Source organism: Pteropus vampyrus, unplaced genomic scaffold (genome assembly GCF_000151845.1).
Source record: "Pteropus vampyrus isolate Shadow unplaced genomic scaffold, Pvam_2.0 Scaffold384, whole genome shotgun sequence".
Classification (NCBI taxonomy): Eukaryota; Metazoa; Chordata; class Mammalia; order Chiroptera; family Pteropodidae; genus Pteropus; species Pteropus vampyrus.
This window is the reverse complement of record NW_011889165.1, coordinates 1,494,783-1,502,632: the sequence shown is the minus strand read 5'-3', so window position 1 is coordinate 1,502,632 and position 7,850 is coordinate 1,494,783. Positions and strand designations below refer to the sequence as shown.

General features: G+C 38.8%; 1 pseudogene; it reads left to right on the top strand.

Moving 5' to 3' along the window:
* The first annotated feature begins 6,611 nt into the window (after window positions 1-6,611).
* LOC111731563 lies at window positions 6,612-6,731 on the top strand (annotated as a pseudogene).
* Window positions 6,732-7,850: the final 1,119 nt, after the last annotated feature.

Sequence of the window (7,850 nt, the reverse complement as noted above, 5' to 3'; positions counted from 1 at the left end):
TAATCCTGCTCTTACATGTAACTGTGATTCATTCATTTTCATTGCTTTATGTAGTATTCCATTTTATAAACATACACTACAATTTGTTTATCCACTCCACTATGGATTGTTGTCTTTTATCAATTTTGAGAAGTTCTTGGCCAGTGGATCTTCAGATATTTCTTTTGCTTTACTTTCTCCCTCCTCTGCTTCTGTGATTCCAATTACCGGTATGTTAGATCATTCGATATTTTTTTTTCACAGATCTTTTCTGTTTGTTGTCCCTTATTTTTTCCTCTTTGTATTTCAGTTTGGATGCTTATATTGATCTATTTTTGGCCCTTGTGATTTTATCCCCTACTTTGTTTAATCTGTGGTTATACCCATCTCATGAATTCCTTCTGATGCCATATTTTTTATTTCTGACATTTCCATTAGACTATTTTTTATAGTTTCCATTTTATATTGAAGTCCTTCATTCCTTCTAACATGTTTTTATCTTTCCCACTAGATACTTTAGCATTTTTATCATAGTTATCTTAAAGACCTAGTCTGATAATTTCAACATTTGGGACATTTCTAGGTCTGTTTCTATTGACTATTTACTTTTCTGACCATGGGTCACATTTTCTTGTATTTATATATGTCCTGCAGTTCTTAACTGCTTTCTAGGCATTTGATATAAAAGAGTAGTAGAGGCTGAAGTAAATAATGTTTACTTTCAGAAAGGTGCACACTCTTTTGTATATCAGGCTACTAGAGTAGGGATAGAGTCCATCTGATCTATCCTTGAGCTGAGTGTGCACTTTTTTGCAGTTTGGTTTAGTTCACCACTGGCTTGAAATGTTTGGGGATGGGATCTGGACTGTCTCTTTTGCAGGGCCCATGTTTAAGTACTGGTAAGACCCCAGGGCTCTTCTTGTGCTTCACAGCTTATCTATTAGCGTGTGGAGCTATTCGTTCTCTCTCTTTGCTTTACAAATCAGCCGCTCACCTTTTAGATTGCTGGCAATTTGTCTTTGTTCTCCATTCCTGCCATCTTTCATAGTAATTTTTTTTTTTTTAAAGAGGCTTCCCTGAAACGTCAGTCTTTTAGTTAGGAGCCTGGAAAGTAACAGTCCACTTGATTATTTACCACTAAAGTTTAGCTAGCAGAAGAAACTACATTTCCAGGACAAATTTTCCCTTTCAGATACTTATCATTAAATCCTCAGCATAAGTAACGTAAAAATGTAATTAAATTCAGTAAGCTTTTATACCTTACCAAAATCTTCTAAAACTTACTATAATTAGCGGTGCAACGAGTTTTGTTTTCTTTTTAATTTGATATGATAGTGGAGGATAATAATATTTTAAATACGAATTCTGGTAAAAAGTTATACTTTCGACTGAAGGAATATCAGGGCAGACATGTAAGCTAGTGAGACTTTGAGGTGTATTAACATGTAAGCTAGTAAGACTTTGAGGTGTATTAACTGATGATAAATCTAACATTTCCAATGGATCGTTTTAGCAGAATACTGTCCAATAATAGTGGACGAAAACAGCGGGAGATTGCAAAGTAAAATATTTCGAACACTTAAAAGTTTTCATGTTATACGCTTCTGAAGCATCCTGTTTTTGCCTCTACGGAAACCTATAGAAAAATTCAGTTTGATGAAGAAAAAATTTTGATTTGGTGTCAAGATTTGTTCAACTAGCCGAGAATCCAGAGACAACTCTGGATTTACATTTTCTTTTTTCCCTTTCCAAGCCTAGAGAATTTATCAGATTGATTCTCATTATCCATTGATTTTTAAGAACAATCTCTAACTTCTGACATTTCTAAACAAGACTCATTTGAGAAATATCTATTATTTTTCATGGGCTTAATAAAACTTTATGCTTTTTCAGCTGTAAAGTTTAGAAAATCAATTCTTTTTTGTGTGCTTGATTCAACTATGCTAAAGACAGTCATCAGATGACATTCATTTTTGACTTTTTGTCTTATCTTCTTCAGAGTTTTTCGAAATTACCAAATAAGAACACAGGTAGTTTCACTGATTGAATATGTGTTGTGATCAATATGAAAATGCTGGTTTGTAGATATTTCTAGTTGGTACAATGCTAGGTATAAAAACTTCAGTATACATAAAAATAGAAGCCATTTTTTATGCCCATAAAAATGCAAGTAACTATTCTATAAGAAAAATATAAATTATTTTTATGAATTAAACTACAGCTACTTTTACTTTAGTGCCAACTATGAAGAGATTTTATTCTAACTTTTAAACTGAAATATTTTCAGTCATTCAAAGAAATAGAAAGAATAATACAAGGAGCACTATATACACTTTACCTAGGTTTACTAATTGTTCATAGTTTCTGATAGTTCTAAAAAGTAACAAGACATCTTTTATTTTAGTGGTTGAGAATTTTATATGTATGTATGTGTATGTATATATATTATATACATACATATATAACATATGTATGTGTGTGTATGTGTGTGTGTGTGTATGTATATCTATATATATATATTTTTTTTGGTAGTTCGCTTCTTGGTGATTTGTTACAAATACAAAGAGACACCGTGACAGAATTATCCCCTCCCATTGTTCAGTGCAGCCTCATGGTATCTTCTACTTGTGACCCATTCATTTAGGGCATGAGTTCTCTTGGATCATAGCAAGAGGAGATGAGGAGGAGAAATATGAGGATCTTTCCTCTAGAAAGTGTCTTTTCTCCCATTTTGATGAGTACTTGCTGGTCTGAGGAATTAACCATGTGCATCAAGGCAGGGCAAATTCAATTTTCTTCTTATCAGGTGAAGAAAGTTCAATCTTTCTCGGTTTTTCTGGTATACCGTATTATCCATCAGAAAATTCGCTATGATTTTGGATTCTGTTTTATTTCCCACAAACCTGTCTTCAGGGTTAATAGTTTATAGCACTCTCGTTCAGATAAGAAGAATTGGTGCTGGAGGATTTATGATATCTAACCTAATTTTCCATCACCATACCTTGACCTTGGCCTTATAAGTTATAGCCCATACAAAGCAATCGATTGCTACCCGATAGAGGCAAATGACCCTCTTTAACTCTAGGGCAATAGCTAATAAGGTCTTGATAATTTTGATTTATCCACTGTCAGCTGTGATTGCATGTGCCTCTCTGAAGCTTCCCTGCATTGATGGATGCAACTCGTATGACAGGAAGCCAGTTCCAGGGGCTTTCTTCTTTTATTCTTAGCCTTACCAGAATGGGATTGATGAAGTCATTTTTCTTTCATTGTGGTCTTCTATAATGAAATATAGTAAAAATTCATCTTCTCTTGAACACGCCATTTTTTTCTTGTTAGATCTGCAGTCTTTCCTTGACTGAACCAATTTATCTATGAAAGCAGTGGCCTTGAACTTCCCTTTTGATTCAAGGAACTCTGGATTAGCCAAGAGAAGTTTTCATCTATCAATTTAGTAGAGGGTCAGCTTGTACTCTAGCCAAGACATTTGGTTTCCCTTTTAATAAATTTGAGAGAAAAAGAAATGTCTGTTATGGAATTCTTCAAACTGTCTCATCCTTCAAGCATAGTTGACCATAAGAGAAACCAAAACTAATTTTTCTATATGTCCCAGGATTGAAGGATGCCTTAGTCATTAGTAGAAATGAGGTTGCAATAGATCCCCTTTATTTAAAGAAGTCATCACTTATGAATTTGAGGAATTCTCAGTCAAGCCAAGTCCCTCTGACTTGTCTGAAAGTGTATTGGCATGTCATCCTTTAAAGAAATATTGAACTATAGATAATACTGAATTTAATATTAACGTGTGAAAGTAGCAGGAGCACAAAGGGAAGATCTTATATCCTGATGTCCAGCCCTGCTACAGTGAGATATATATATCTATATATCTATATCTATATCTATCTATATCTATATATATTATATATATCTATATAATATATATAGATATATAGATATATATAGAGATATGTATAAATATTTTAAAACAAAAATATAAAAATATATATATATATATATTTATTTTTAAATTTTTGTTTTAAAATATTTTTATCACTGACTTTTCTTGGTAGTACTTGATTTCAATTCGATTTGCTTCTGAAGTTCAATTTACACCTGGACCCTTATTTGTTTTTGTGTTTGTACAGAGTTATTGCTTAGATAAAAGTATGTTAAAACATTTATTGGGCCGAGGAAAATGAATACTCCTTATATTTAAATAAGGTGGCATGTTTTGGTTGTCATATTAAATGTAGGGCCTCTTATTATAAAGGTGACATTGATTGCAACATGATTATGATTGGTTGTTAGGCAACATCTCACATGCGACCCAAGATAACTGCCTATTAGTACAAATGGGATCACAGCAATTACAATGACCCAAATGATATTGGCTCTTATCTCACCCACTTCAGCAGGACTTCACCCTGTAAAATATTTCTGGGGTACTCTAGGAGGCTTCTCCCAGGTCCATAGAAATGTATACTCTCCAGCCTGGCACTGCTGCTGCTTCGCCACCTCCACAGAGTACCCTTAGGGTCCCACTGTCACTTGCCGAGTCCCAGTGCCATGTGTCCGAGTCCTGAGTCCTGACATTCCTGAGGCCCTAGGGTGTTCACAGAGGCACCCATGTGGCATCTGTGAGGTAGGGAAGATGCCCTCTTACACTGGAGCTTTGTGTTGCTCTCAGCTAAAGGGGTCGTAAAGCGTTCCTTGCCCAAGCACACCACCTGAAATTTTTATTTTTATGCCACCTATATTCCACAGACTCAGACATGGGTTCATTGGGGATGGGCCTGGGGAGTGTTTTTTTAATCTTGTCAGGAGAGAGGGAGATCCTGCCAGGTACATCATAGCAGATACCTCAGCCAGGTCTGTGTCCTGTTGCCTTAGGCTATTCCATTGGTCTGTCATTGAATGGGGCCAGCTAGTGGGGTCTGGAATCTAGAAAGAATTCATGCAGTTGGGTCAAGCAGCCTAATTACATCCAGGTGTCCATGCATTTAGGAGTTGGACTATGCAATGACATTAAGGGTGGCCAAACACTTGGGAGCTGGGGATCCCCAGGCTAGATGACTCATTAAGCCTATAAAATATATGGCTCTAAGCCAATTACATGCTTACATTAAAAACACCTTTTACCATCATTGTTCAGTCAAGTCAGTTCAAATCAACTGCAGGAAGCAGGTAGCACTCACAGGACTTGGGGAACAAAGACCGAGTTATTAAAATTTAGAAACTTGGAGGAAGGGCCCTGTGGCATGCAGCCCAGACCTATGAGGACAAGGCGCAGCTCTGACAGCACTGGTGTCTCTGAGCTTGGAGAAGAGGCCCTGTGGGTTTGAGAACCAGACCTCTAGGATCTAGGAAGGAGTCACTAGCTGGGATGAGGCTAATACTACAAGCAATGGAAAAACTGCAAACTGGATTTGAATGCTGCTATAGGGGGGCAGAAACATTGCTGGTGCGATGCTCGCGGGACTTGTGAGCACACAGGAAGGAGTCCCTTCTCCCTTGTCCAGCCTCTCGGCCTCCCTTTAGCACCCCTTCTTGCCAAAGCCTGACAGGGAGACCGTTAGCCAAGTGGAAATGTGGCCCACAGAGCCCCAACCCCAGCACCACAGGGCACAGAGAGATGGGTTTGGAGCTGAGAGACTCTAGCTTAGTAACCATCACACACCTCAATGGTGTCTAAATTCAGATTATTTCAAGTTGCATGAGCCGGCATTCTAGATAAGGCCTACTTATCCATAAGTACATATGCTTGATTTCCTTCCTTCTTCCTGTCTCCATGTCCTTATCTCACCCTATACAATCAACCACCAAGTAAAACTTCAACTACTTAAGGGACAATCTGGTGACTAAAGGAAGACTTATCGCAAGATGACATTTGAATTGCTCAGTGGAGATGAGGCAGATATAACATCTGGGCTGGTGATAGGAAGTACGTCTTGAAGGACGAAAAAGTGTTCTTTAGGCAAAGCAGTGGAAGAAGGATGTTCTAGGCAAAGAAACAATAGATGCAAAGGCCAAAAAGTGGGCCTAAATCCTTAGGTAGGCTGAGTTGCATGAAAACTCTCAGGGCAAAGCCTGTGCTCCCCAAGTCTTAGGACTTCCCAGGAACATAGCAGGAGTAGGGGTGTGGTTGGCTGGGGAGAACTAGAAGGTTCCCCCAGGACCGGTGGCCTCCTGGAAATCTTACCCTCAGAGTAATTCATTCTTTCTCTCTGTTCTTTTTTTCTGTTTAAGGACTGTTTTATGCTGGGCTGACTTGGACAAGTTAATTAAAATCTCTGAGAAGAGAATATTATGCCCATTTGACAAATAAGGAGGCTGAAGTTCTAAGAAGTTAAGTAACATGTCCATGACCACAGAATTGGTGACTCCGATGACCTAATATCTTACTGGACATCTCCACCTGGATATCACCATGGATTCTCCAGGTGAGCACATTACAACATTAACTCCTTCCCTTCCTCTGCGCCTAGCTCCCAACTGCATTTCTGGATTCCTGAAGTCCATTAGTAACTGTACAGCCTAGTTTCCTTCCTGCTTCCTGCCTCCACACCCTCACCTCACCCCATACAATCAATCACTAAGTCCTGTAGATTTGACCTGCTAAATATTCATTTTCTGTCTATAGCCATGCTACCCTAAACAAGCCTGATCTTATCTGATCTCAGAAGCCAAGCAGGGTTGGGCCTGGGTTAGTACTTGGATGGGAGACCACCTAGGAAGACCAGGTGCTGTAGGCATAAAAAATAAAAAAAATAAAGGATTGTAAACTGACAAGGTCCTTACAATCTGTGAGGTCAACCAAGGGTTGCCTTGCCTAAAAAAAAAAAAAAAAAAAAATTCATTTTCTATTTTCTGTCACTGCTGGCTTGTCTTCATTCAAGCACTCATTTGATTTGTTGCTGAAACTTTCCTCTGGTCTCCCTGCTCCCAGCTTTGTCCTCCTCCAATTCAGGCATAGTTCTGAGGCCAGTGAAAGCTTTTGAAAATGCAAAAATCCCATAATTCTCCTTCTTAAAAGTTTTTGATGGCTCCTATGACTTACTGGAGAAAATCCAAGCTCCTTTGTATTTCACAGTGAGACCACTGTAATATGGTCCCTACCAACTTCTCCAACTTGGCTGGCTATTGTCTCCCTATTTTGGGGCAAGGCAGGGGAGAGGGACAACCCTGGCCAGGGAAACGAGATTAGGGGTCACCTTCCTTCCCCCACTGGCTAAGCTGTGGGCAAGAAATCGCAGTGATGCCACATTGTTTTCTGTGTCTTCCAGCAGGTCACCTGCCTCTGATTTAGTGGCTGTGCCAGTTCAGCTTCTGGTCCCTTTAGTGTAGCAGTGACATAGACACCTGCTGCCTTTCATTTTCTGTGCCTCTGGGTATTGCTTCTGTGCCATTTCCTGTTCCTCCTCCTCATTTTCTTTCTTTCTTTTTTTAAAAAACATATTTATATCAGACAGGAATCTTTTAATGCAAAGAGCAGATCCTCAATTCAAATTAGCATAAGCCTAAAAAGGGAATTAATTTATTGACTTATTTAACAGTAATAGTAAATCTAGGGATAGAGCTGGATCCAGGGATGTAAATATAATTTTCTCTCTCTCTTCCTTTCTGTTTTGCTGTTCTCTGTGTTGGCCCCATTCTTGCCTGTTTCAAAACGTGCTCCCTGTTGTGCAGGAGGTGAAGCGCAGCGTGACTGCGGACAGCTCTGAGTTTATGTCATCCCAGCCCAGACACCCCAGAGGGTTGAGAGGCTTTCTCTCTCAACATCTCTATAAAGTCCTGAGGAAAGATTCTGATTGGTTCTGCTTTATTCATTTGTCCTCCCTATGGTCAAGGGGTCAAGGGGGTGGCAGTTCCTC